Here is a 23309-nt window from a genome sequence, read left to right on the forward strand (position 1 = left end):
GAAATTGAAACTGTGATTGAAAATCTTCCAACAAACAAAAGCCCATGACCAGATGGCTTCACACACAAATTCTATCAAACATTTAGAGAAAAGCTAACACCTATCCTTCTCAAACTCTTCCGAAATATAGCAGAGGAGGAACACTCCCAAACTCCTTCTATGATGCCACCATCACAATGATACCAAAACCAGGCAAAGATGTCACAAAAAAAAGAATACAGACCAATATCACTGATGAACATAGACGCAAAAATCCTCACTAAAATACTAGCAAATAGAATCCAACAGCACATTAAAAGGATCATACACCATGATCAAGTGGGGTTTATCCCAGGAATGCAAGGATTCTTCAATATACGCAAATCAGTCAATGTGATAAACCATATTAACAAGCTGAAAGATAAAAAACACATGATAATCTCAATAGATGCAGAAAAAGCTGGGTAAGCTGGGATGAAGTGAGAGAGTAGCACTGACATATATACACTACCAAATGTAAAATAGATAGCTAGTGGGAAGCAGCCACATAGCACAGGGAGATCAGCTTGGTGCTTTGTGACCACCTAGAGGGTTGGGATAAGGAGTGAGGGAGGGAGACACAAGAGGGAGGAGATATGGGGATATATTTATACATATAGCTGATTCACTTTGTGATACAACAGAAACTAACACAACATTGTAAAGCAATTATACTCCAGTAGAGATGTTAAAAAAAATGTTAATCTCATTCCCCAAAACACCCTCCCAGAAACATCCAGAATAATGTTTGACCAAATATCTGGACACCGGGCCCCAGCCAGCTTGATATATAAAAGTAACCTTTAGAGTCCCCATGCTGAGCTTCTGAGCACAGCCAGAGGAAGTCACACGACAGCATTGCCTGGATTTACTTCAATCAGAATCTTAAAATGGCCTCTCTACAGCCTGTCCTATGTCCCAAGAAGAATGTAAACTCTCTTCTTGGACTGTCCACTCCCTTCTTCACTGTCATTCTCCCCCCGTGTGCCTACCTTGTACGTCCCTGAGGACACAGAGACTCAGATGTGAACTGCCCTCTCTGTCCACTGCCCACCTAGGTACCCACCTGTATTTGTACCAACCCTTTTGCTCTTGCAGGTGGTTACAATAAGGAAGCATCTCTCCTTCTACCAAAAGACAGTCCCCCCACTAGGGCTCTAGGTCTCCACCCCTCTCTCCTTCTCAAGGACCTCACTCTTCTGTTGGCCCCTTCCTCTCCTCCATCATCATCAACCTCTCTCTGCACAATCTTTCTCACCAATGTGCGCATGGGCTTGAGGATTCCCCAGCATAAAATAGCCTCCCTGGATGCCATCTCCTCCAGTTGTGCCCCATTTCTCTGCTCCCAGCATAACCAGACTTCCTGAAAAGCTTCTCTACTCACCTGCCTTTGCTCCTCAATGGCTCCATTCTGGTTTCTGCCTTCACCCATCACCTCCCCCAAAAAACTTCTGTCCGAGTCTCCAGTCATCCCCACGTCCCCATGGTGGGTGGCCTCCTTCAGCATCCGGCACGGCTCACCACCCACTCTCTTTGAAACATTTTGTTCTGGCTTTGGACTATTTTGGTTTCTTCCTACCTCACGGGCTGCTTCTCCTCCATCTCCCTTACTCTTTTCTACCTGACCTCTAGAGTTTGGGAATTTGAGGTTAGGCCCGGGTCTCCTGTTCTTTCTCCCTTCAGTCTTTTCTTAGGTGGCATCATCTTTTCTTTTAGACTTAAATATCATCTTTCAGATGAAGATTCCCAAAAGTATATCTCCAGCCAGATCTTTCCTCTGAGCTCCAGACTCACATCCCAAACAATCTGAATTTTCACTCATATATCTCATATCTCAAACTTTATATGTCTATATCTTGGTTTCTTTAAAGCCTGCCCCCATGCCCTAATTCTGAAAATGGCACTACCAACCACCCAGTAATTGGAGTCACAAATATGTGGGGTGCTGTGATTCCTCTTTTCCGCTATTACAGTCCATCCTCCAAGTTTGTCACATGGCTCAATTCCACTCGTTTTGCCCCATTTCCAACTCCCACTACCTTAGTCCAGGAAAAGCTTCTTTGGAGGAACCTGCAAAGCCACCACTCAGCTTGTTTCCACTCCTACTCTCTTACAGTCCATATTTAACACAGCAATGACATAGTTTTAAGTATGTATATATGATCATGTCACTCTTCTGCTAAAAATTTCCAATGGTTTCCCACTGTAATGATGATAAAATTCAAATCCCTGAGCACAGCCTGCAAGGGCTGATGCTAATCTGCCTCTCCCTGTTATCCGTGCCGCTGCTTCTTATGCTGTGGCCACATTGGCTGTGTTCCCAGCTTGGGACCACAATACTTGAATCCTTTCCCGGCTCAGATTTTCTCATGCTCTCCCCCTTCTGGAAGGCTCTTTCATCAATACTTCAAATGGGTTGTTCCTTAGAGTGCAAGTCTCAGCTTAATTTTCACCTCTGCTCCTCTCTTCTAACCACCTAGATTATTTCCATCATAACACCATGCTTTGCAATTCTTTATACATTTTTGGGAGTCCAAATCCTCCATTATAAAGTCATCTCTGTGAGAGCAGGGCTCTGTTTGTGCCACTCCTTCCCGTGTTCCTGGAATCCCCGAGTGTCTGGCCCAGGGCAGGTGCTCACACCTCCTTAAGAAGTTTGCAATTCAGGGCAGTGCTGGGGGTGCAGGAGCATTTGGCAGAAGGTGTGTTTTCCTCCAGGCTCTGTGCTGGAGGGCTGTGTCACCTTGGACAAACGACATCCTTTTTCTAGGCTCAAACGTCTAAGTGTATGGCAGACACAAAACAACACATATCCTAAAGAACTGAGCAAATTGCAAGGAAGGAATGAGTTGTTCATGTGGAGAGGGGGCCTGTACTTTTTAATCTCCTTGACTTCCCTGGAATAATAGCATCTGAGAAGTTGACACATTTACTGCACTGATGCTACAGATATTCTCATATATGATATGGAAGAGATCTGTGTATCTTTGCAATACAGTCATCTGTTCTCCCATTGTGTGTACTGGGTGTTCTCCCTTTCTTATTATCGTAGTAAATTACAAAGATGATATTTGTGATCTTCTGGGACTGGCAGAAGCCACAAATATTTGTGCTTGTCTACATTATCCCTGATGGTAATCAGTAGAGAACTCTTCCCAGGATTCTGGGCCCCAAATCCAAATGCACCAGGCTGTTCATATTTGTTAAAACTCTCCTCTTTAATCTTCACTAATCACAAGGCACAGAAAACGGATGGAAAGTTTTAGGGACAAGAGATCGGAAAAGCCAGAAGGACACTGAATAATACCGTTGCTTAGAGAAAAGGAAGGATAATCTTCAGAAGTCTCTGAGAGAGAGAATTAAGAATCAGGGAGAAAAAGACTTCGAGTGCTAAAGCAAATGATTTTAATTGAACCCTTTACCTCAGATATTCTTATTTCTGCTGGAGCTTATCAAGCTAAAGCAAGATGTTAAGCACATTCTTTAAAGTTTATATAAGAGCTAAGCTTCCTTTTGGATTTTTTTGGGGTGTCATTCAGGATGAATGGGGTCAAGGAGAGGAGGGGTTTTGTTAAAGAGATGGGAGAGAGAGGTGTACTTGCTGAAAAAAATGGGATCAAATATCATCCCAGATTTTTTTTTCATCAGCCCAACAAAGATTTTCCCAGAGAACCTCAGCCTAGAGTTAAAAATGGGGTCACAATTTTGTTATAAAACAGTATTTCCAGGATCTGTCTTCCTCTGCTAAATGGGAAATCCAGCCCCTCTTGGATTCCTGCAAAAGGGTATGTGGGGTGCCCACATGTGCCCTGGAAGTCGTTTGCTTGACTCCCTGATGCCTCTAGCATTTTCCTTCTCTCCCGCTGAGGCATTCTTATGGTTGCTGTACATAAAGAAGGCTTAGACCTAAAAGCGATCCATCCTGGGGAAGCCATTAGCTTTCCCAAGTCTTTCGAAGCATCCAGGGTGGTTTGAGGCTGTATGTGGCCAAGACGTGGTGTTGTAGGAAGAGCACAGCTTTTGGAGTCAGATAGACCCGAGTTCAGTCTTGCATCTGCCACTGACTAGTTGTATAAGGCCCTTGAGCAAGTGACTCAGCCTCTCTGAGACTCCATCGAACCTTGAAGGGTCTTGTCACCTCTTCCACCAAAGAGGCTTCTCTGTTGCTGATTCTCAGGGGTAGAAACGAAACCCCCTCTCCCTGCCTTAAACACTCCTTTATGGCAGCCCTTGTGTTCTAGGGCTCTGGCCCCCGTGCGGGGGCTGGGTTACCGCAACTTCTGGTGACCAAGTCCAAGGAATATTTCAAATCATTTCCCTTTCTTTGCCTCTTTCAAGCCTGTGTGCCTGCTCACTCTCTTGTCTGAGCGTGAGGTCTTCCTAGCAGGCTCCCAGCTCCTTATAAACTCTGGAGATGTTTCCTCCATTGACCCTCAAAACTCTCTAGTTCTATCTGCAACCCAAGTAAAACATCGCTTCAGTTCAAGCTGAGGTCCGGCTCACACTAACACTTATTTTTCTATTTCATCTTTCTAAGTGTGCTCAAAAACTTTATTGAGCAAAGAGCAACAATGCAGGTATTGAATTAGCAGAGAGCAGCTGTGGTTACCGGAGCTGGAGCTTATGTGCTCACAGGCCGACGTTGGAGATGATCTGAAGGGCAGACTAGGCCAGGTTCCCCCATAGTGCTGTTTGCTTCCTCTTCGGCGGTGCGCCAATGCTGGGTTGGAAAGATCCCAAAGAGGAGGAAGGAAATTGGAGAAATGAAAGAAGAGTTTTTACATAAAATTTAAAAGACATGCAGGTACTTCAAGGCCACTCTTCGCTTTCCCGATGCTCGGTGTTGAGTAGCACAAAGTCTTAAATTCTGTCGGTCCTACAGGCCAGGCAGACATGAACCTGGGAAAGGGGAAAGAGGGCCTTCCTGGTCTCAGGGCTGTCACTGAGCTACTGAGCTGGGTGATTGCACCACAGGAAAAGAGCAAGATAGGTCCTCCTTTGTACAAACCACCCTACGAACCCTCCACACATTCCGTGTCCCTCCACTGCCTGTGTGTTATTGTAACCACTTCCCAACCTGGCCTCCTATTCTAGAGCATTTGGCTCACCTGCTTTCTGCACACTCTCTCACTGCACACGCGTCCTGCACCCTCACCTCTGTTCCCTTTATAATTACCCTGTTGTTCTTCCCTCATGGAATGAATGCCTTCCTCCTACACTGTCTGTCAAAATCCGACTCATTCAGCAGGTGGCCCAGCTTGAGTGTGCCACAAAAGTGTGCCTCTGCCTAGCCAAAAGTGGCCTGTCATGTGTCTGTGTCCCCCCATAGCACCTTGTCCTCTTGCCAGAGAACCTGCTTCCATATGTCAGAGTTATTAGTACCATGTCTTGTCTTATCCTCTAGTTGTAAAGTCCTTGAAAGTGGCTATTGATCTTATTCATTTTTTAAAAATTGAAGTTTAGTTGATTTACAATGTAGTGTTAATTTCAGGTATACAGCAAAGGGATTCAGTTCTTCCTATCTATCTATCTATCTATCTATCTATCTATCTATCTATCTATCTATCATCTATCTATATCTATCTCTCTATCTCTCTATCTCTCTATATATCTATCTTCTATATCTATCTATCGTCTATATCTATCATCTATCTCTCTCTATCATCTATCTATATCTATCTATCATCTATCATCTATATCTATCTATCTATCATCTATCTATCTATCTACATCTGTCATCTATCTATCTATTCTTTTTCAGATTCTTTTCCATTATAGGTTATTACAAGATACTGAGTATAGTTCCCTGTGCTATACAGTAGGTCTTTGTTGTTTATTTTATATATAGTAGTTCGTATCTGTTAATCCCAAACTCCTAACCCCTCCCTCCCTCTCCCTTTCCCTTTGGTAATTATAAGTTTGTTTTCTATGTCTGTGAGTCTATTTCTGTTTTGTAAATAAGTTCATTTGAATAATTTCCACATATAAGTTATATCATATGATATTTGTCTTTCTCTGTCAGACTTACTTCACTTAGCATGATACTCTCTAGGTCCATCCATGTTGCTGCAAATGGCATTATTTCATTCTTTTTTATGGCTGAGTAATATTCCCTTGTATATATGTACCACATCTTCTTTATCCATTTATCTGTTGTAGACATTTAGGTTGTTTCCATGTCTTGGCTATTGTTAATAGTGCTGCTATGAACATTGGGGTGCATGTATCTTTTAGAATTAGACTTTTTGTCTTTTCCAGGTATATGCCTTATTCATTTTTTTCAGGTTAACTTGTACATTGTTCTGCTCATAGTAGGTGCTTAAAACATATCTATTTAGCTGAATAATTTGCCCCAGGCTATGAAAACACACTATTTAATGACTCCAGAAGGCTGGACCATGTAGTGCATCTGAATTTGCATTGTCCTAAGGGGTGGCCAAATTAGGGTGGGGACTCAGATTCTGGGGGCAATTTAGACAGTAACACAAAATAAGTCTGGTCTGTCATAGTCACATAGAGTTAAGCTTGGATTCAATCCTTAAAAAAAAAAAAACAGAGAGAAGATGTAGAAGAAACTTTAAGATGTGTTTCAATCATTGATAAGAGTATTTGGGTTATGAATAATGATGTCCCAAATCGAATTGAAGGCTCATCTTTCATTCAATCAATCAATAAGCATGAACTGGACAAATATTTAGTGGGTACCTCCTATGTGCTGTGCCTGCTGCACGTGGTTTGCAGGGATGACTGATGTGGGCACAGCCCCTGACCTCACAGGGCACACATAGGAGAATCTATGATGTACTGGGTACTTGTTGACTCTGGGCACATGACGATGATCAAAGCAAGTTCCAGCCACCTTGCTCTCTCACTTCCTGGGGGTGCCAGGGGAGAGACAGACAGATGACTTAAGCTTTGATTTCACTGCAGTGTGACAAGGGCTGGGAAAAGAGTGAGCGAAGTTTGAGAAAGGGTGCTAACTGAGCCTAGGCTGTGGAGGGTCAGGGAGCTGCTCCTCAACCTTGAGGAGTCACAGGGCATTCCTGGGGGTTGATGTCCAGTAAGCTTGCAGACTGGGTAATAGGAGAGAAAACACAGATGCAGATAAGCTTGGGTCCAAACCCCAGCTCTGTGAATGCTGGTACCTATGACTGGTACAGTAAGTCCCCTACATACGAACCTTCAAGTTGTGAACTTCTACAAGTGCTTGTGCTTTTCTGTACTTTACTGTACAGTACTGTATAGAATACAGTAGTACAGTATCTTTATTTCAAGCCCAGAATGTCTGGAAGCAAACATCAAAGCAGCAGTGATGTAGCTGGTACTGCTAAGAAGAGATTCATGATGCAGGTAATGCAAGGGGATTTTCTTTATTTGAGGAGGCACTGTTAGTTTTTGAGGCACAGAACCTGAACGTAAAATGGTACACGAAGGTTGCAGCAGCAGTTCAGAATGCAGTCCAGTGTCACTGTGTCATCTATGACGAGAAAAAGAGAGTTACTACCCAGACATCACTGGATCATTTTTTCAAGAGGGTAGATAGAATTGAATCCAGCAAGGAACCAGAACCTGTGCCGTCAACGTCAGGCGTGAGTGGATTTGCAGCTTGCCCTCCGTCTCCTACTGCTGACAATCCTTCAGCTCTACCATCTCCCACCTCCTCTCCCTCCTCCAGTCAGTAACTTCTTGCCTGTTCACTCGATGCCAGCCCCTGGATGCCAGCTGTTGCACTGTACTACTGTACTTCTCAAGGTACTGTAGTGTAAGATTAAAAATGTTTCCTTTATTTTTTGTGTGTGTTTGTTTTTTATGTACCTATTATTTGTGTGAAAAGTATTATAAACCTATTACAGTACAGTACTATATAGCCAATTGTGTTAGTTGGGTACCTAGGCTAACTTTGTTGGACTTACGAACAAATTGGACTTACGAACGTGCTCTGGGAACAGAACTTGTTTGTATGTAGAGGACTTACTGTATTTTTAAAACGATGTGCTCAGGCGTATGAGTGAGCAGGCTGTGTTTGGGGAGTTCAGTTCAGCGTGATGGGGTGAAGAGTCTGAGGGGTTGGGATTGGAAATGTTGCTGGAGAAATTTAGAGCTGCTAGTGTAATATTCTGCTTTTCTAACGTTTTATGGCAATGACATCACAGTTTGGGGCCACATTGTTTTCTGTAGCATTAGCAGCATGCTGGGGAAGGCAGGTGCATCCTTTAAGAGTCCAGAACCGAGATCCCCTCGAGCCCCTGAGCTCCCATGGCTGTAACCTTGAGGAACAATGGCCTCCCAGACTGGAGGAGGCCTCACTGAAAACACACCCCACGTGCTTCTGCTTTGTCCCTGGTCACGTGGGGCAGAAGTGATCTGCGCTTGGTGCGCCACCATCGCCTTTCAGAGCCTGGCTGTGATGGTCACCCTCAGGTGACTTTGAGGATACTGTGTTTCTCTTTAGCTGTTTTGTCTTGGCTGTTTCCTGGCTTTTGTTCCAAACTAATCTTTAGAGGGCCGGGGCTAGTATCACTGCAGGTTTCCTCCTCTCTCATTACTGTCTACCATAGCTCACAGGCTCTCTTCTTTTCTGCACATCAGAAATCTCTTGGGGTCATTTGTTCTCTGGGGAGAGGCAGGGTGACATTGGGGTGCCAATACCAGCCCAGGAGTACTGAAACCACAAACGAATCTTGTGGACTGAGAAGAGACCCCTGAGAGTTCAGGGAGGGAGTGGGGGATGGAGAAGGCAGAGGCTATTTGGTCCCGGTCACTGTGACAAAGAATTTTACATTTAGACTTTTGATGTGCTCTCCAAAGGAGGCTGTACTCATGATGATTTCTTCGGGATTAAAGTATAATCAATGTGTTGCTTAGTTTTTATTTTTTCATAGGTTTGCTCTGACCCCTCTCGGCTCCAAATGGAAGTGGCCCAAGTCTCTCCCAACCTATGTGTGGTTCCTTCCGGCTCACAGGTGGCTCTGCTGAGTCTAATCCCTCTCCAGGTGAGTGGTCACATGAGTACCCAGGTGAAACACCAGGAGGAACCTGATGTCAGGGTTGAAATGTTAGCTGAAGAAGAAAGGAAGAACAACCAGGATGAATGAGACATGAGGAAAAAATCTCCCATGCAATTTTTTTCCTACTTGTTTTTGCCTGAAGGTGCCCAGGCCATCTATCTTGGATGTCTGCCTCTGGTGTTCTTGAAGGATAGTTCTTGGGGCATCTGGTCTTTGCAGAGACCTGCTTAAGCCTAACAGAGCATTTGGCTGTTCACTAGACACTGGGTTTGGAAATCAGTGCATCTCTTGACCCTGCATGTTGCCGAGGTCCAGCCTTGACCATATATAGATTAAAGCTAAATATTTGAAATGGGTACAAAGTAACTATTCCACCAGCATCAGAAAGAAAATGTAGTCTTGTCCCACACTGACGAACCCCGAATGCAATTCATTCATTTTAAAAGAGTCCATCTTGGTACCAGGAAAGCTAAGGGAAAGTTTGGCCTTCTCACTCTTTTATTTGCAGGGGCTGCAGCTGGGAATGAGGATTGAGGATCCCAGTCCTAGAATGAGAGGCCTCTCATAGTTGGCCAGAACCTAGGCTGTGGAAGGAACCAGGCTGACCAACTGTCCTGGTTTGTCTGGGACAGAAAGGGTTCTCAGTAGGCAGGACTTTCATGGTTAAATCCAGGGAAGTCCCAGGCAAACCAGGACAAGTTGGTCACCCTCAGGGACTCATAGAGCCTAGTCAACTCTAGGGTGATGGGACATGACACTTGGCCACACTGGGTCTCCATTTGTAGGTGTGGGAAGTGCTTGGTTGCAAAGCATGGTGGACTCAACCCAATTTTCCAGAGAAAGTTACTTGTGTCCCATACTTGAAATAGTTCTGATTGGTTTATGGAATGCATCAGTTTGCCTCCTTTGTGATTTCTTTCTCTGGTAGGATTGTTTCTGCTGATGAAATGCCTCTCTGGGCATTTCTAAACAAGAATCCTTGTTGTTTTTCCCCATCTGGACAGACAGTCGCCTGTCATGCTCCTGCTCTCTGTCAGCCAGAATATTTCTGACTCTATCTCCACTGACCTCCAGGCCTTTACTGGGAAGAACATCTATGTAAGCCTTGGAGATAAAAAAAATTTTCCTTAATTTATTTTCCTTGCCTTCCAGAGGAAAAGGGGGGTGTTGAGAGAGAAATAGCTAGGAAGGGGAGTAAGAGAGAAAAGTGAGGTCAAGTTCTTCCAATGAGTGTGCACTGAGAGCCTGGCAGGACAGACACCCATGGAAGGAGGAGGCCTTTGGGAGACGGAGCCCAAATCCACATCAGAAGGTTGTTCTGGCATCCTTTCTTTGCCCTAATTCCTTCTTTCTTCCTTCCTTCCTTTCTTTCTTTCTTCCTTCCTTCCTTCCTTCCTTCCTTCCTTCCTTCCTTCCTTCCTTTCTTTCTTTCTTTCTTTCTTTTTCTTTCTTTCTTTCTTTCATTCTTTCTTTCTTTCTTCCTTCCTTCCTTCCTTCCTTCCTTCCTTCCTTCCTTCCTTCCTTTCTTTCTTCCTTCCTTCCTTCCTTCCTTTCTTTCTCCCTCCCTCTTTCTTTCTTTCTTTCTTCCTTCCTTTCTTTCTTTCTTTCTTTCTTTCTTTCTTTCTTTCTTTCTTTCTTTCTTTCTTTCTTTCTTTCTCTCTTTCTTTTCTTTCTCTCTCTCTCTCTTTCTTTCCTTCTTAGCCTTTAACTTCGACACACTTCCTCTCCCTTCCCTTTTCCTTCATTTGTCAGTTGTGAGTATTTTGGTTTGACTCAAGAGAAACAGACAGCTGGTGGAGCCCTCATTGATTCAATAACACCAGGCTGTTTATGTTCACACTTTCCATCCAGCAAGGGGAGCGGGTGTGCAGGAAAGCAGCTCCATGTTCTGAGTCTTTGCGCTTTGGTGGCTGGGCTGTAGTGCGAATGGCCTTCTCCAAGTTCAAGGTCAAATTGGTGAGCCCTAGGGAGGTGTGTGCCAGGGGTGAACAGAGTGTGTTGTAGATAAATGTATTTTTGTGCCTAATGGGGAATCCAATATTATGAATATTAAAAATGGTGACAATAAAAAGGGTATGTAAAATGTGTATGAAGAAAAGGTGTATAAAAATTTGCCCTTGGAACTCTCTTTCTAAGTGTCAAGCACAGAAAGCTACTAAATAAAATCTTTGCAATTGTTTTCTGCGTGTTCGTTGATGTGGAAAAAGTAAGGAGCAGCCTATGCCTTTGCATTGTGCTTTACAATGAGCACAGCACTCTCATCTATAAAAAAAAAAAGTTGGGAGGGAGGACAAGGGGGTGGCAGACAAGCGAAATCATTTGATATCTGGGATCATGCCAGATGGCTACCTTCAAAGGAGGCCAGGCCACCATGATTCCTTAGGTACGAATGGGTGATTAGGGAGGGTAATTATTTGGGGGAAACTTCCAACAAGGATAACGTCATTACGAAATTCACCCATCTCAGCAGCAAATCGAGACCCGGCTTTCCCCTCCTCACTCTTCTCAGGACCTCTTGTGACCCTCAGAGCATTGTTCTCAGCCTTGGCTACACTCTGGAATCATCTGGGAGCTTAAACAACTAGCATTGTCTGGAGACCACCCCTGGAGGTTCTGATTTATTTGGTGTGGGGTGAGAACAGGGCATCAAGACTCTTGAAAGCTCCCCAGTTGACTGTAATGTACAGCAGAATTTGAGAACTATTGTCTTAGAGTCTCAAAGTGTGGCCAGTCAGCCAGCACCCAGCATCACCTGGGAACTTGGTAGAAATGCAGGCTCTCGGGCCCCACCCCAGACTGAATCAAAATCTGCATTTTAATACAATCGCCAGGTGGTTCATGTGCACAGTAAAGGTTGAGAAAAGTGTCGGATCCTGTGTCTCTAGGCAGGTAGACTGGGCCAACAGCTCTGCTGAGCTGTTATATTAGTTAAAAGCTACAGAATGGTTAAAAGCGTGGGTTTTGAGGTCAGCTATACCTGGATTCAAACCCTTGCTCTTCTGCTTAATAGGTCTGAGGTATTGGGCATGTCAGTGACCACTTCGTACCTCAGTTTCCTCACCTGTAAAATGGGGGCAATTTGCATACCTGTCTCCCAGGATGGCTATGAAGAGAAGCTACCTGTGAGGTGCTTTCCATAGTGCCTGGCATGCAACAAGGGCTGTGTGTTAGCTGTCATTGCTACTATGAAGATGTGCTGATTTGTTAGAACTGAGGATTTTTATCAAACTTAAGTTCCTTGGGAAATGATACAGTGAGTGGATCGGAGAGAGGGTTCACTTTAGTTAAGCTATAGTAATATTTTGTTTTGATTTTCTGATCATTTCTGAATTTCAGGCAAGTATTATCTGGGACTGGCCATTACTAAAAATGTAAACTTTTTTTCCCTGATAGTTTCAGAGATGTATTCTGAGAACTGGGTATTGGGACTTCAGAGACAAATCACCTTCTTTGAGCTCTCCAGGTTATGGCCCCCTGGTGAGCCCATTCCCCCATCCCCAGGGTCAGCCAGCCTGCTTCTGGGAAGCTGCAGACATGCTTCTACTATATGGGAGCAGGCCCGGAGCCAGCCTTGCGGTTCTTGGCCCAATTAAAAGAATGCAATCCTCAGCAGAGCCTGGCCTCAATGACTCACTGCTCTAAAAAATATAATTCATATATCTAGATGAGAGGCTCATATATTTGCTGGACACAGTTGCAATGAGTGGAGTGTTATTGATAGCCAATCAGAATCATTAGTCAAAAGTATGACCTCGATTCCAGCCAATCAAGCTGTTCCCAGAAGACCTGGACCTTCCACAGGTTTCCTGTTATTTGTAACTCACTTGGAGGACATGGGTCAGGGACACAGGGAGAACAACCTGCTGGGGACTCTAGTTTCTTCTGCTTTGTAAACCTAGGGACATAACTGTTTGGAAAAGGGTTTTGCAAAGTGGAGCCAGGAGATACTACTTGGAAAAAGTGTTCTGTGTTTGCGGAGGTTGAGGACAGTTGCCTATTACATTCTTTTCATGGAGACCTAGCATGCAGTTAGCATATTACAGACTTGGAGTGGTCATGCTCTACAGAAAACTCTGCAGGGTTGTTTTACTCAAGTGTTTATAAAGATATGTGCTAGGGATTCATATTTTAAAATAATGTCGACTGAACTTCTGGCTAACGTTTCACAGAACAAATTTTGGGAGCTGCTTAGAGAATTCTAAATTCTGCAGCAAGCAATACCTGCTATTTATATTGCCTTCAGTCAATCAACCAGTCAATCACTTAAGTTAACTCTGGGTTCTGGGGTTACTTTACAGGTCATCATTAAAGAAGGCATTTCTGAGGAGGCTGCATTTAAGCTGAACCTTGAAGGATGAGAAGGAACAAGCCTTATAATGAGCTGGGAATGAGCACAGCAGCTACAGGAACGGAGTGAGCTGGACAATGGCAGGTATGTAGACAGGAACTAGAAAATGCAGGGCCTTCTGGGCTCTAGTAAAATGCCTGGCTTTCCCCCCCTAGTGTGTTGAGAAACCATTGAAGGATTTCCAGCAAGAATGTGACATGACTTGGTTAATTTTAGAAATATAATTTTGCTTACTCAACAGAAGATGGTTTATAGAGAAACAAAATTAAAAGGGAGTAGGACAGATTATGTTTTTCAAATATGGCTGCAAACAATAACTTCCATCTCACATGCTCTTCTGGAACCTTCACAGGTTCCATCAGGAGATGAAGTCTAACTGTCCCCCCTGGAACCTAGGCAGGGTTTGACTTGTTTGTAATCAATAGAATGCAGCAGAAGTCCGACTCCCGTTACCTCCCAGGCAGCCATGCTGTGAGGAAGCCAAAACACATGAGAAGGTCCATGTAGGTGCTCCAGTTGGCAGCCCCAGTCTTTGAGTTCTCCCAGCCCAAGTGCCAGACATATGCGTGAACAAGGTTTTAGATGATTTTAGCTTCCGGTTGTCAAGGTATCATTGGCCTTTGCATCTTCCCAGCTGAGCCCCAGACCTCAGGGAGCAGAGACAAGTGTTCTTGCTGTGCCGTTTCCAAATTCCTGATCAACAGAATTGTGAGCAAATTAAAGTGGTTGCTTTAAGCTGCTGAGGGTTGGGATAATTTGTTATGCAGCAATAGTAAGTAGAACAGAGGGCATAGATAGGAGCCTGTTGCAATGGCTTGGGCAGGAGAAGATGCTGTCTTGAATTGAGGGTTGTCAATTCTCATCAACTATAGCTCACCCCAGGAACACAGCTGTATTTTAAAAAAGTTAGATTTATTACTTGCTGCAGCAAGGGAGTCTGCACATCGTGGGGAACCATGGAGTGTCCCGAAAGAAAGCAGGTAAGGAAGGGATACTTAGAAGGTTTTGGGGGGCTAGAGTTAGTCATAGATGGTTTCAGCAGGAATTGACCAGAATTTTTTATCTTGGAAGCTGCTGCAGTGGTGAGTGGTCTTCTCTTTAGAATTCATGAATCTGTACACAGATAGTATTAGTTTGTCTCTAAGATCAGTATCTGGTCTTGGAACATATGGGTCTGAATGGACTGGTGTTAGAAGGGCTTGTGGTTTACACAGTCTGGGCTGTACATCATGGCTTGGTCTAGCACAGACTCTCTGTTTGTAAGTCAGGGTACATTTTGCAAGCTGTGGTTTCTGTTTCAGTTCCAAATTCTCCTCAACATCTTTGCTGCCAGCTGTTCTTTTTAAGAGTGAAATTGCAATTATGTTTAAAAAAAGAAAGACTCCTGATCTTTAAGAGATACAAAGAGAAATATTGACAGTGCAAATTAGCAGTTCTCAAATGTTTTGGTCTCAGGATATTTATCTACTTAAAAGTTACTGAAGTGGTGGGATGAACTGGGAGATTGGGATTGATATTTATATACTAATATGTATAAAATAAATAACTAGTAAGAACCTGCTGTATAAAAAAAAAAGATAAAAGTTACTGAAGAACCCAAAGGGCATTGTTTTAATGTGGGTTATAGCTATTGATATTCCCTATATTGGAAATTAAAACTTTAAAAAATTAAATATTTAATTAATAACATTTAATTACAGTTATTAATAGATTTATAACACAAGTGACATTTTATGAAATATAATTATATTTAAAAAATTAGTGAGAAGAGTGCCATTATTTTACATTTTTTGCAAATCTTTTGATGTTCTGGTTCACAGAAGGTGGCTGCATTCTCATATCTGCTTCTGAATTTAATCTGTTGCAATATGTTGTTTTGGTTGGAATTTATGAAAAAATTTGACCTCATACAAATACAAAGTTGGTAAAGGCAGGAATATTTTAATAACCTTTTTCAGATTATTGTGTATATTCTTCTTTGATACCACATCAAATGTGGTAGTTTCTATTTGTAATCATCTCAATGAACTTTTTGTACTCTTTTAACATTACAGTCCACAGGTCTATCTTATACTGGATCTTTTATCCATGTGAGATTTTGTATTATCATTCATTGGTCATTTGCAAATATTGCTTTACTGAATATTCAGATCTTCCAAATGTTGGTACATTTCATCAGACAATATTAAAAAAATCACATTTGTTAATATCTCCAGTGATCTGGAAGCCATCAAACACATTGCTGGCAGATACATTTTTTTTCTAAAATTCTAATTTTCACTTTAAGGTTTGAATTTTACTTTGGCAACAAATGCTGTCTGTTGTTTGCCTTGAAATGACAGGCTCACTTTAATTTTGAGAGAATGTGTGTCAAATACCTGAATCTGAATAACCAGAGTTTGTCTGTTAGTCAAACTTTCAAGTAAAAATGGTGTTCCTTGAAAAAAGTGGCTAGTTTAGCTGGTCACTCAAATATTTGCACAAGTGCTTTTCCTGAGGCCGCTATTATACTTTGGTGTGCAACATAAGCACTTTATGGGTACATCCATTTTGCCACACACAGTATTAAAAAGATGTGAACTCAAAAGTTGAAGCTTAATAAAGTAATAATTATTACTACTTCATCAAGGACATCTTAAGTGTAACTGGTGTTTGTTTTAATGTGGGTGAGTACAGTAAAGAATACAATGTTACCATGATGATTTGATTCTTGCTAAGGCACCAGCAGTTTACCCACCATTGCTTTTGCACAATTAACATGAGTGTCAATACAGTGAAAATGACAAATAATGTTTCAATATTATAATAAAAATTTTGTCTTCTCAGATTTCCTGAAAGCATCTTCGGAACCCCCAAGAATCCATGGACCAAACTCTGAGGTCTGGGCTATGCTTCAAAATAATACAGGAGGAAGAAAAGGGATGATGAAATAAGAGTGACCTTGAACTGATAAGTGTGGAAGTTGGGTCATGGGTACGTAGGGGTTCATTATATGAATATGTCTGCTTTTGTATGCATGTGAACTTTTCCGTGATAAGAAGTTGAGATGAAAAAGATTGAATCCTAGGACTCTGCTTTTAGTATCTGAGTGGACAATAGGGCTATTTATTAATGAGGAAGACTCGGAGAGAAGGGACAAATTTGGATGGGGCAATTTAAGAATTCTGTTTAAGACACATTACATTTGAGATGCCAGTGAGCTATCCACTTTAGATATGTGGTTCTGGAGCATGAAATTGCCAGCATACAGCTCGTGTTTTAAGGCATGGCACTGGCCAAGAGTGTGGGGAGAGGGGAAAGCCCAGTTAAGCAGCCTCCCTCAATGCTCTGATTGAGCCTGGGCTAAATCCCTCCAACTCTGAGAGCCTGCGTAGGCTTTCCTCTGCTCTGGATGCTTGGCACTGCCCCCTTGGAATTCAACATCATCCTCTGGTGCTCTGATTATCTCCCGTGACTAGGGGGCATTAGGAAGGCAGAGGAGAGGAAGGCAGCTTCTAGATTTCCTTGAAAAGCTCTGAGAAGGTCTCCCTCCTTCTCCATCTGTTATGCTGGGGGTTATCGGGAGGGGCAGGGATCACAAGAAAATATAAATTCACAGAGACTCTTTAAGCCTAATTTTGATTAATGTTTGTAAACTCCACCCACCAAAATATTTACTGGAATGGTCCAGAGTTTAGAAGTTGCCATGTTTGAAGCTAGTCTGGTGGTGAAGAACTTAACCTCTGGAATTCAATCAACCTGGATTCCAATCCCTGCTTCTTCCCCTTCCTGGCCCTGTGACCTGGGGCAAACTGTTAACCTCCTCCAAGTCCTAATTTCCTCAAGTCTAAAATGGAGAATAATAATTGAAAAAAAGAATACCAAAAAAATATGGAGAACAAAAAAAGCACTTTCTTCATTGGTTTGGATGGAAGACTATTGAGGCAATGCATCCAAAGGGTTTGGCACACAGCAAGTATTTGACTAACATTGGTTTGTTTTTCCCCCTTTACTCTATCCTTGCCCCTCCCTCTGGTGGACTTGATGTCAAGCAGTAAGATGGACTGAAGAGAGGAAGCAGTGACTCATGCTGGTGACCCGATGGCTTTAGAAGTGGCTGTTTTTATTGGTCTTGGATCTTCCTTACCATTCTTTCAGCCAAGAGTTCCCAGACCCAGCTCTAAATGACTTATCAAAGAAGAAAACCAGATCCATCTGGAGCCAAGAGAGGTCCTTCTCTCTAGAACATTTGGGAGGCCCTAGTGCCCTGAAGAGCGCCCTTGTCTTCCAGGGATACAACAGATGAGGTGAGGCAGCCCTTGCTGCTCCCCACCTTGCTCAGTTTGGCAGAGCTGATGTGCCAATGCAGCCCCTGGAAGTCCCAGCCCCTGCACATCTTTGGAACTGCATCACTGGCACCTGCCTCATGCTCAGCATATGCTCCTCTGCTCTGAGTCATTATATTTGGGTCATTACCACTAAAACTTTGCCATAGAGGGTAACTAGACTTCTGCCCAGCAGGTGTTGGAGAGATCTGTACCAATTAAACTCTTGGTACCACAGTGGTCTCTTGTCCTGGCATCTTGGGATCATCCGGTGTGCATCTTGGGGTGTGTCTGATTCAAAGTCTGTTACTCAGCATTTCCTGTTGATCATTGCTCAGCAACTGGTATGTTCTTGCATTCTATTTTTCAGATTTAAGTCCTGTGGTAGCCCTGATCCTGGATGGCAGACGAAGGGGTAGACTGATCACTGAGAAAAGCATCACAGAAGTAACTGCTTGGGTAGCTATATTTGGTCAGACATGGGAGGGTGTCAAGGTAACTGAAGTTCAAGCTCACCTGGGTTCATGTTCCCCCATTTGAACCAAGATCCCCTATACAGTCTCCAAGTTAACCTTTTAATTTTTGATTGTACCAACTCCTAGTGTACATCTTTCTGTATCTATAGTTCTATTTGCTAAGAATATACTTTGTGACAGATTCTGACATAATCACTGAGAATACGAGAATGCATGTCACATTCCTGCTCTTCCAGTGTTCTCACTCTAGTGGTCTGGGCAGATAAAAGAGGGTTGTAGTAGGTGTTCCTGTTCAAATGTCTACAGGGGCCCATTAGTAACATAAGAGTGAGGTGGGGCCAGTGTGAGCGATACTGTTCTCTTAACTGAAAAGGAAACAACAGTATGAGTATGGTGATGAATGCCAACTGTTTGCCTTCCTCTGGGTTAGGAGAAAACGGGGATGCTGGCACGCACCTTCTGAAACGGCAGGGAATTCACTCTGTTCTTCTTCACTCTAACAGCAGGACCCGGGGCAGGCTGGTCTATTAGAGGCACTCAATAACTTTGATCAATAAATGACCGAGTGTTTGATGGTGGTGAGCTGGAGAGCATATGCCCTGTTTAAAGGGATCTGTTGCAACTCAGCTTCAGTCCATTTTGCAGTGTAGAAATGTGGACCCAGTGTTAGCAGATCTTCTGATTTTTTTTTCCCCGAGCAAAGCCAGAAATTTTGATTTTTTTTTTTTTTAGGTGAAATTGCCAGGTTAAAAAATACTGACAAAATTAAAATGTGGAAGCCATCCAAGGGGGAGGCCAAATAAATTTGTCTGAAGGCCAAATGTAGCTCGCAGGCTGTTCTCAGGCTCTGCAGAGATACCGCTGTCACTAAAGTGCCAGCAAAAGAGGTGAGATTAAGAGCCAGACTGACAGAGGCAGGTTTGCCCCTGGCCCTGAGCTGGGGTGGGGAGCCCTGACCAGGGTTGAGAGAAGCCAAGATCAGCTCTAGAGGACTAGGTTAGGTACAGAAACCACCCACAAGAAAATGGATCCTTTTGTATCATATGCCTTTTTTTGTTTGTTTCTACATTAAGTCCCATTTTTCATGACAAAAAGACACCAGAGGTGCATTAAAAAAGTGTATTTTCTTATGATTTCAGCTTCAGGCTTATGTGTCTCAGGTGTCGCGGGAGCCGAGGCAGCCTCAGTGAGGCCCAAAGCATGCACTGCAACGCTCAGGTCAGATCCAGATGCATTTCTGTAGCATTTTGTAACACTCCTCACAAAGGAGGAGATCCTTAGAGATGGCGCCGGCAGGGTCGAGGTGGCAGGAAGAAAACCATAAAAATGCAAGCTGGCCCTGCTTCCAGAGCCCTTGAGTACTGAGCCCAGAGTGTGGAGCAGCTCCAAGTGGTGAAACCAAGTAGCATGTGAAGAGCAAGCTGGTAACGGGATGCTGGCTGGCCGGGCTCCTTCTTGCTGCCCCAAGGGAACTATATTTACATCAGCCCTCACAAGGCAAGCTGTGCAGCGCCATGGGACGAGCTGACTGAAGGGCTGTGGTGGGTGTCTGAGGTCGCTGGTCCTTAGCTGGGTTCACAGGAAGGAGCATTTGTGCACTGCCCTCTGCTTAGCTGTCAACCATCTGCAGGAAAGGGGGACTTGGAGAGTGTGCCCAGCCTGCAGCTACGAGAACAGAAATCAACACAGTGCCAGTATTCTGGGTCTAGGAAGGTTGATGACACTGCTGGGATTTTCCTGAACGCCATGCTGTGTTAATTTCAGACAGGCTGTGGTTTAGAACGGCACAGCCCAGGGATGATGGAGATGTTCACACTTGTCTCCTCTTACGGCCTAGAAAAGGGCAGCAAAGAAGGAACAGAAGCGCTCTGTGTTCTCAACAAGTCTGCAGGTGCTGCAGAGATCTCTGCATCCAGGGAGGTTGGAGGAAGGGCCCCCAGGGATGGCTCCTCTGACTGGGTTGGGTAAGGAGGACAAGTTTGCAGCTGAAGTGTTGGTCCAACACCAGCAGGGAGGCAAGACCCTGGCATTGATTCCTATCTCAATCACAACTTCTTGGGGGCTAATCTTAGATGCTCAACTACTTCCAGCGTCTTCTGCCTCAGTGCCTCAGAATCTGCCACATAGTTTTCACTCCTAAGGTGATGAGCACAGGGTTTGCAACAATCATAGAGTGATTCCACAACCTTAAGAAAAATGAACACTATTTAGTGTTCACTGTGCAGCAGGACCTGTGGTTGGCACATGGCATCCCTTGTCTCCATGCTGCCCAACAGTCCTGGGAAGTAACTTATTACCCCCATTTTACAGAGGAGGAACCAGAGGCTCACAGAGCTTAAACATGCTTTCATTGTGGTGAATTTTACCGATCCCTGAAAATAACAAAGATTCAAAAGCCTCACTGTCTTGTCTCTGATTTACTGTCAGGTCAGGGCACCTCCACCCATTCATCCTTGTTCATCCTACTTCCCCACACCTGGTTCTTCCCAGCCTTGTTCACTCCTCCTTATAAAAGCAAAGCTCCTTTCTCCTTAATCCTCGAGACATTTGCAGATCTCCTGGTTGGAATGTTCGCTCTATTGCAGTAGTCTTCCTCCTATGTCAAGAGTACCTCCACCCTCCACCCCCAAGTCCAGAGTTGTTTTATTTTGACTGTAGGTAACATTTATCGAGCACTTATTTAGGGCCAGGCCCTGAACTAAACACTTAATAAGCCATATCTTATTTCATTCTTAAAACTATGTGCTAGTTTCCCTACTGTCATTACAGTTTAGAGATGAAGACTAGAGCCCAAGGTGGCTCATCAGGGATTTTAGAACCAAAGTTGGTCTGGCTTTTCTATTTTACTCCATCACGCCTGATGATAACCCACAGTGCATTCTTGGGTCCCCAGAGGGGAGGCTGATAAAGAAGAGGATGTGGCAAATAGGGGCAGGGTGGTGGTGGGTATTGTCCAAAGGTAAATTATCACTGAAATACAGGAAGAACCCTGCATACGAACGAGTTCCATTCTGATAGCACGTTCGTAAGTCCAATTTGTTTGTAAGTCCAACAAAGTTAGCCTAGGTACCCAACTAACACAATCGGCTATATAGCACTGTACTGTAATAGGTTTATAATACTTTTCACACAAATAATAGGTACATGAAAAACAAACAAACACAAAAAATAAAGAAAACATTTTTAATCTTACAGTACCTTGAAACGTACAGTAGTACAGTACAACAGCTTGCATCCAGGGGCTGGTACGCACGTTCGCATCTTTGAAAGTTCACAACTTAAAGGTTCATATGTAGGGGACTCACTGTAACTCAGATCCCTAGGTGAGAGGTGTGGCATTTAATTAGCACTTAGGTGGCTCTTTGATGTAACATGACCTTGGCTGTGGGTTCGGCAGGCTTCATGAAAATTACACCCATGTGACGGATATGATTTGCCCTTGGTTCAACTACCTGCTGGGTCCATGTCTTCATTTCTCCCGTGACCCGTGTCATGTGGGGAACCATCTCGCCCATTCAACATGTATATGTGGAGAACCAGGAAGCAGGAAGTTTCTGCCACTTGTGCCAGGCCAGTCCACAAGCTCTTGGAGGGGAAGAAGAGAGCTGGCCTGAGGCCAGCAGGCTATCTGTGGCTTACCTCACTGCTCCACCAGTGCCTCAACTTGTGCAAACCAGGCACGTTTCCAAGTAAGACCACAAGGCTTAGTTGAACCCTTCTGATCTCTTGGGGTCAAGGTCAGCCAGAAGCCCAACCTACCCAACAATGCTGAGTCTCCAGGGTTCATGGAGACAGGGAAGCAGGGTAGATAGCCTGGGCTTTGGGACTGAAGACCCCTGGGTTTGAAAGTTTGAATCCTAACTCGATCACAGCTATGTCCTGTAGATGAACTTGGATGAGGTGCTTAGCCTCTTTGGGCTTTATTTTCTTCATCTCTAAATTCAGGAGAGCACCACTGACATCATGAGAGTCGACAGATGAGAGATGTATGGCAAAGCCTGGAACACTATATCAGACAGATGGTAGAAGCTCTGTTGGTGTTGCCTACTTCTTTGATTTGCCCACACTGGGAAGTTGGGTGTCTTTACCTGATGCCTCTTCCGGCTTTTATAACACTTTCTTCTGAGGTTCTGGGGTCCACTCTCTATAAGCTCCCTGGTGACTGGAGCTTTCATGATTTTTTGAGTTCTTCCTATCATGTAGGCAATTGATGATATAAACTAATTCAAAATAAGTTTACATGGGTTTAATGATTTAACCCTCCAAATGGTAACTGCATTTTAAAAAGAAGCTACACATAGAGGAAATTTTTGAAGCGGTTCACCTGCAGAAAGCAAAGAAAATGGCCTTTCAGCATGGGGGATGCCCTCAACTTTCAACATGGGGCTCCATTGCCTCCAAGACAAAGATCTTCCCACAGGGATATACTCCCTATGGAAAAGCTCCATCCCGGTAGCTCATTGAAACCTCACATCTGGTGGAAATCTCTGCAGATCAGACAGGAGCTTACTTACTGTCATTCTCACTCACCCCATCCTTGACAGTCACACAAGCTCAAAACCTCAGTCATCTTTTAACCGATGCTCTCAGTGAGCCAATCAAACAAACCAATTAGTGGTTGACTCTTCCTTGGTGTGGTCCCTCACATCTATTTCTATTGCCATGAGCTTGGACTGGTTCCTTATCAATCTCATGATGCTCTCACTGGATTGAGTCCTAACTGCTCACTTTTCCAGATCAGATGCTGGGATGCTCGGCTTCAGAACCACACATGCTTTGACCCTCTATCACCAGGACACCTTGGACTCATTATTTAACCTCTCGGAGCCTCAGTTTCTTCTCTTGCACACTGGGGATAATAATAGCATCTACCTAGCAAGGTTGTTGAGAGATTCAAATGAGGTTTGTAAAGACTGAGGAACCGTCTCAGAGTGAAGGACACTGAACAGACATGACAGCTAAATGCAGTGTGAAATTCTGAACTGGATTGATTTACTTTAAAGGGTGTTATTGGGATAACTGATGAAACTGGAATTTGGTCTGAAGACCAAGTAATGGTAATGATCAATCTTAACTTCCTGATTTTGAGAATTCTACTGTGGCCATGTGGGAGAATGTCCTTTTGTATAGGAAATTCAATACAAAAGAATTTGGA

At 43.7% G+C, this 23309-nt stretch overlaps 1 long non-coding RNA gene across 2 annotated transcripts; it reads left to right on the plus strand.

The window, feature by feature from the left end:
* The first annotated feature begins 5696 nt into the window (after positions 1-5696).
* On the plus strand, positions 5697-21359 carry LOC309654821. 2 transcript variants are annotated; one of them, XR_014260457.1, is made up of 3 exons: positions 5697-16347; positions 17409-17660; positions 18049-21359. It is a non-coding gene; the product is annotated as an uncharacterized lncRNA (long non-coding RNA). The 2 variants fall into 2 exon arrangements; XR_014260458.1 differs by lacking the exon at positions 18049-21359 and having other exon boundaries at positions 5697-13458; positions 16201-16347; positions 17409-18041.
* The last annotated feature ends 1950 nt before the right edge of the window (positions 21360-23309 follow it).

The sequence above is a fragment of the Balaenoptera physalus genome, assembly GCF_965194825.1.
Source record: "Balaenoptera physalus genome assembly, chromosome: 2".
NCBI lineage: Eukaryota > Metazoa > Chordata > Mammalia > Artiodactyla > Balaenopteridae > Balaenoptera > Balaenoptera physalus.